This window comes from Bactrocera latifrons, unplaced genomic scaffold (assembly GCF_001853355.1).
Source record: "Bactrocera latifrons isolate USDA-ARS-PBARC rearing strain unplaced genomic scaffold, ASM185335v1 scaffold_39, whole genome shotgun sequence".
Lineage (NCBI taxonomy): Eukaryota > Metazoa > Arthropoda > Insecta > Diptera > Tephritidae > Bactrocera > Bactrocera latifrons.
The window spans coordinates 1-6699 of record NW_017537034.1 but is presented as its reverse complement, the minus strand read 5'-3'; the positions used below and the strand labels follow the sequence as shown (position 1 = coordinate 6699).

The 6699-nt window shown below is 36.1% G+C and overlaps 3 non-coding genes across 3 annotated transcripts; all 3 read left to right on the top strand.

Moving 5' to 3' along the window:
• Positions 1 to 480: 480 nt before the first annotated feature.
• Trnag-gcc lies at positions 481 to 551 on the top strand. The gene has a single exon. It is a non-coding gene; the product is annotated as a tRNA-Gly (tRNA).
• Positions 552 to 1325: 774 nt separating this feature from the next.
• Trnag-gcc lies at positions 1326 to 1396 on the top strand. Its single transcript has one exon. It is a non-coding gene; the product is annotated as a tRNA-Gly (tRNA).
• Positions 1397 to 3739: 2343 nt separating this feature from the next.
• Positions 3740 to 3810, top strand: Trnag-gcc. Its single transcript has one exon. It is a non-coding gene; the product is annotated as a tRNA-Gly (tRNA).
• Positions 3811 to 6699: the final 2889 nt, after the last annotated feature.

The window sequence follows — 6699 nt, the reverse complement described above, 5'->3', positions numbered from 1 at the left end:
CATGCTGCTTGGATCCCCTCTGTCGTCTCAAAATGCTTGCGTTTCATCGGCATTTTCAGGCAAGGAAACCAAAAGAGTCCAGGGGATCCACATCTGGACTGAAGGGCAGCTGTGGAAGCGTTGGAATGCCGGTCTTTGTTTGTCCAGAACGAACCAATTCATGGTGGACAATGCCTTTGATGTCAAAAAAGACAATGCGTAATTTTCACTTTGGATTTGCGACCTCTTCTTGGCCCTCAAAAAAGGCTTGGTGTCACCGAAACACACCACTTCTTGCTAAAGCAACATCTGGGTAAGCCTGCTTGATCATATCAAACGTCTCTGTCGCAGGTTTACCGAGATTTACACAGAATTTAATCGCGTACTTCTGCTCYAACGAACGCTGCTTACCATACTCCGCGAGATGTTTGATACTAAATTATGTTTCCAATATTTCCCAAGTTTTAAATTTTACAAAAATGCTGGTAAATATTATAACAAGCATCGGTGGTTCAGTGGTAGAATGCTCGCCTGCCACGCGGGCGRCCCGGGTTCGATTCCCGGCCGATGCAATAACTCTTTTTTCAGTGGTTATGGATGAGMCATGACGTCACAATTGTCAACATTTTGTCGKCCAAAGCGAGCTAAATGATGAAGGTTTTCTACACTAAGGATGTTAACTGAAACCTTAAAAGTTTATTCGGTTTAGTTGGGTCTGACAATAAAAATAATTTAAAAAAAATTACTCAAAACGAAAAATTTCTGCGGAGTCCTGACCGGCTCGCTTTAAATTTATAATGAAGTGATGTGCTCTTTCTTGCCAGCGCATTACCTTCACAAATACCTACGTTTCCGCTGTCTTTCATCCCTAGCAGTTTTCAAGAATAAATTAATGTCATTGTTAACGAGCCAAGTCATTCCCTATCTAATCTACAGTGTAAGGTGAGTATGTCCTAGGCTAGTATTGCCGCAGCACTATCGGAGTTGATACTAATTTCTCTGCAGGTGGCTGAGCTAAAGAGCAGTACTACTACTACCTTAGAGGGATCATCTTCTACCAGTTCGGTCGGTACCAAACAATTGTGGAAACTTTCAGCTCATTATAGGGCTTCCTTAATTTGTAGATTTCAGGACTCAAAACTATATCAAAACTAAATTATACGTATATAAGGATATTTGCCTAAGAAGACGCAGACAGTAAGACTGAAAGCCACAGCTATAAAGTCGTAATACATAAGTTTAATTTTGGGTTTACCGTTAATAATATCGATATTACAGTAACTTAAGCCTTTAGAAAACAAAATTACTTCAAATCCCGGAAGTTTACCGTTAAGTTTTTTATAGAAGCATCGGTGGTTCAGTGGTAGAATGCTCGCCTGCCACGCGGGCGGCCCGGGTTCGATTCCCGGCCGATGCAATCATAATTTTTTTAAGAAATAAAAACACATTTAAACTCAACAACAATTTAAAACTTGCCACAATATAAAACTTTTTCTGTAAGTCATTTATTACGAAAAAAAAAATTAGATAATTCCAATTTATGCGAAAAATGTGTAAATGCCAACAAAATCAAGAAAGAAATTACAAAGCAAAAAGCATCAAATTTAATTATTAACTGCGTATTTATGCAAAACCCTTCTTCCAGCATCGCCACACAAAAATAACAGGAAAAATTAAAATATGGTAATAAAATGTTGAATTAAAATGCCGTTTAACGAAATCCGCCCCAACATTTTTATTTGATTCGGCAGACCTGAAATCCGCTTATTGCGCAGCCATAACAACAACAACAGCAAACATTTGACTTTAATTTCTTTATTTATGTTATAGGAAATGTCAAGGTAATAAAGATTTTAAGACGCTTTTTATGATCTTAACGCGATTCGAAGTTCTTTTGAAATTATAATTTTGCTTCATATAATTCATACTTTGCACTAAAGAAGAGATATACCCAAATAAGCATATTCAAATCCATTTTAATGAACGATTGGTGAAAATGTAGCTATGTACTACATACAAATATACTTATGTAAATATAATATATAAAGAACTTCAAAGATTTCCGATCGAGACAAAAGTCTAATGAATATTACTTATGAGCCAATAATGAATTCTTTCAGCGAGAAAGATGTGCAAAGACACCGGTAGAATCCGAAATGTCGAGTTCGTTGGAAAGGAGTTCAAAAGAATCATAATTTAACAATCGATTACCCAGAAGCTAAATATTACACAAAAAAGAATGTGAAACCAAATAAATAAGGGTGGAACACGGGTTAACTTAGAAAAAACCTCATGGACCTATTTCTTTACAAGCAAATGTTTACTGCTGACCAAAAGTTTAAAACTTATTGCAACGTCAAGCGAAAATAGTCCTGGTAGAGAGTCGACACAAATGTTGGACATGCGAAGATTGACAATCAAGAAGGTTTAGCTCTATGTTTGGTAGAATTATCAAGAATGAGCGTATTCCCTACGTCTAAACTCTTAAAACGGAGTTCATTGTCCCCCAAAAGAAGCAAAGTTGGACCACCAACAGGAGAGGAATTGATACATCACTCGTTAGAAGCTCTGAGAGCTTGGTTAGTACTCAAGCATCTACATTATAGTCCGGACCTGTCACCAGGTGATTACTAACTGTTCCTGTCTATGCGAATGCGTCTCAAGATAAGTGTGTGGAAATCGATTGTCTCAGTTTTTGTCAATAGGGACGGGGATTTCTATGAGAATGGTGTCAAAGTAGAGACGCATATATTTTGCTTATAAATAAAATATGTCCTATATAAAAATAATTTACTTAGGTTGTCTTTTACATTTCGGGATTTGACAGCACTAGTGTAGCAATCTGGAAATTCATTATTTTATCGTAAAGCTTGACATTTTTGATGGTTTGCATGCTTAGAATATTTTGAAATATGACAGTGGTATGGTGTTGTTTACAGTAACTTAAAATATTTTTTTGCGATTAAAAAATGGAATGAACTCTCGACGTGGACTAGTGCATAGATTAACTTAATTTAATTTTTGACGATGTAGCTCTACCAAGGATCAATGTTTATCGATGGTATGGTGAATTCAATCGAGGTCGTAGATCACTGCAAGAAAAATTTTTCGGAAAGGTCGCCGAAAATCAGTTGTTGTTCCGGAACTATTGAAACCGTGCGCAAACTGATATTGCAAGATCATTATGTGACCTATCGTGAATAGAGACAACTATAGGCATTAGTGGAACCAGTATAGATTCAATATTGCATGTGTGTGGCTCGTGTCGGAGCACGGAGGATCACGTTACTGGTGATGAATTGTGGATTTATGCGTATGAGCCCGAAAGTAAACAGCAGTCGGCTGTGTGGGTATTTTAAGATTAGGCGAATCCAACAAAACTTGTTAGCGCACGAAGCACTTACGAGCAAATGATTGCTGGTCTTTTGGAAAACTGGACATGTCGCAACCTCTGGTTATGAATATTTTGAAACACAATAAAGATATTTTGGATGATTTAAATTTGTTTATTGCTCTCGAATACCGAAATAGAAAGGTAAACTACGTATCTATCAACGCCAACAATTTTAGGCAACAACAAACTGCTCGGTATGCAAACGAGCTGATGCGTTCATAGAAAGTCTAATTAAAAAAAATTAATGGAAATCTATTTTTAGTTCTGCTGCCGAAGCCGTTGTCACTGGCATTAATATGCCTGCATCTCAACTCACTATCTCTTACTCTCTTCTGTTAACAGCTACGAAGTAACGGTAAATAACAAGCATCGGTGGTTCAGTGGTAGAATGCTCGCCTGCCACGCGGGCGGCCCGGGTTCGATTCCCGGCCGATGCAACACAACTTTTTTTTACCTCATTTAATTAAATTGCTTAATAACTAATTTTTTATCTCTTTTCCCATTAATATGTTATAAAAAGTGGTAAATATATGCAAAATTAATTAAAAGTCAGCCCTGAGGCAAGTAATCTAATACACTTTGCAATCGTTAATTATTTAATTTTTATGTTTTCCTGTACATCGTTAAATGACAACAAAAATGTCATGTACGACCATCAATGAAAATTGATCAAATTAACATTGATTATGTCCGTAAATCATTGTCAGTTTATATTCCAACCACAATGTGCACAGAAAACAGCTAAAACCACTTTGCCAAGTGGACTGACATGTCTCGGTGGCGCGCTAGTTAGCACTTCGTCTAGTTCCAAAAACAACAAGTAGACCAAGCTAACTAAGTAACTTCGTAAGTTTGCTTTAAATAGAAATCAAGCAACTAACAGCTTGGCAAAAGTACGCGCTCAGTTCAGTGGCTGCACCAACTTGAGCAATTGTGGTTACAATGGAAGTATGCACCGGCTGTTGCTGTTGGTTGGTGATGGTGGTTGAACATGTTAATGACGCAGTTAATATAGCGCTCCACTGCAACATTGTGCATTACGTGCAGTGGTTAGAAAGCACGCGCTTAAATGCCAAAATGGCAAGGCAAGGCAACTGAATGGGGGAAATAAAAAACAAACATCTACAGATTCTCTGTGGCTACAGTGGCGAGCAGAATTTATTTTTCCAAGGAGGCGTCTTACAGAAGAGAATTCCATTCTCAAATTTCCGGACAAAGATTCTATGATATACTACTTAGTACTTTCTTATAGTTCTCATCGTATGTATATGTGAAGCGAGGTAATGTCAGCGAATATTCTCCAATGTTAAGGTACTCTACTCAGATAGACTGAAGACACGTCTCCAGTGGTTTAGACGTGCGTACGCTTCGAGGTCCTAACATTGACTCTGACCACTATCTTGTTGCAGCCAAGATATGTACCCCAACTTCCGTGCAGCAAACAATGCACAAAAGAACACAAGCAATGTTCGACGACCGATGCCCAGTTAAGGTACTCTGTCAGCGACTTTGCCATAACGTTAAAAACCTGGAATATTCCAACAAAATAGGAAAGGAAGGCACTCTTGAGAGAGAGTCAGACTTTATTGGAAATAAAATGATGTAAAGAATTCTGTATAAGACCTTGAATATTTCGGAATGTTTTTGAGGGATAAGGAAAGCAGTGGAGATAAAGACATTATCGAAGAGAAAATAAATAAATATTCCAAAACCTTATATACTATATATCGACAAAATTATGTTTTTTACAGAAGAAAGAGAGAGAAAAAGAATTTTGTTATGGACCCCACCCTGAAGCCCTTCAACTTAGAATATTTCGACGGAATGCCCTATCTGTGAAGAAGGAGAAATGTATTGAACATAGGGTGTGACGTTATATGAAGAGAGTCTTGTTCTAGGAGAAATCTAAATAAGTGCAGGCTTAGGGAGTTACATGGGTACATGCTCCAAAAAATTGAATTTATTATCTCATTAAATTCTACAACACCTCTGGAATAGTGTCCTAAAGTTTCAAGTTGATCCGAGTAATAGTTTCGGAGATACAGCCTTGAGAACTTGTGTGCTCGAGATTTGCTAGACTAAGTGCGTCGTCTTTAATCGCATTTTTCTAGAAACTGTGTTTTTGAAGTCGGTTGGTAAGATTTCTCGAGAACTTTTTAACCGATCTTCATGAAATTTACACAGGTCTTAAGATACAATTCATAAAGACTTGGGCAAAGGATTTTTTTCATTACAACTTTTAGAAAAAAAAAATGTCGCGATCAAATTGTCAAATTGACTCTTCTCGACTATTAATTTGAAATAAATTGATTTTAAATAAAACTCTTCTCTTATATATAGTATATACATATATCTAAGGACGAAAGGTTGTGATGTGTGGCACATCTAGAAACTCATTGAGAAATTAACGATTGCTTTCATTTCTCCATCATTTTCGCCATACTGCTCATATTTTTCTCAGCACTGCATTTGTAAGTATGTAAATATGGCAATAAGCTTGCATTTAACGCTTAAATAATCGTTGTATAAATACTAGTCAATTGTAATTTTTTCTATATTGGTTACTACTGAGTTATTGGCAATAAATTATAATTCACCAGTTTACGCTAAACGGTAAATAACATACATAACTCTTGAAGTGCGAAAAATTATGTATTAAAATGCAAATGAGTAGAATGCTAAAGACCATATATGCTAGCATTGGAAATATAATGAATGGGTATTGATTTCAAAAATTAATGAATTGTTGGTATAACTAAATGACATAAACAAACGGTTGTTATTAGAAAAGTTGTTTACAACAACACAAACGATGGGAACCATATGGAGAAGCCATACATGGATTTTCGTAAGCAGAGGATTTCATGTATTTACAGATTCTCTAAAATAATGCGAAAAATATTAATAATCGAGAAAAACATTAACAGTATGCTATCAAAAAGGCCTATTTTTGAGAGTTTACTCTAGGTGTAAGGAAATGGATTTCCGACCTTTCATAGATTTTTAAGCATATGTTTCAGAGTTTAGAAATCCATTTTTTTTCACTTCCTTTTCGATTGAATAATGTACTTAAAGGCCAAAGACAGACCTAGTCTTAACATGGTTTCAAGGGGTTATTATTAACACCAAAAGACGAAAATTTCAATTCTGAGATAAAAAATCAGCTTCACTCAATTCTTAATCCATATTTTGCTAAATAATGGTTTATTCACTAAGTAATTTTACTTTTTTAGTACAATTAAAAAATTTTGAGTAAAACATTTTATGGGAGGATGGAGTCATGTGTTGAAGTTCACGCAAAAGAGAAATGTTTTCTGAGCGCAATT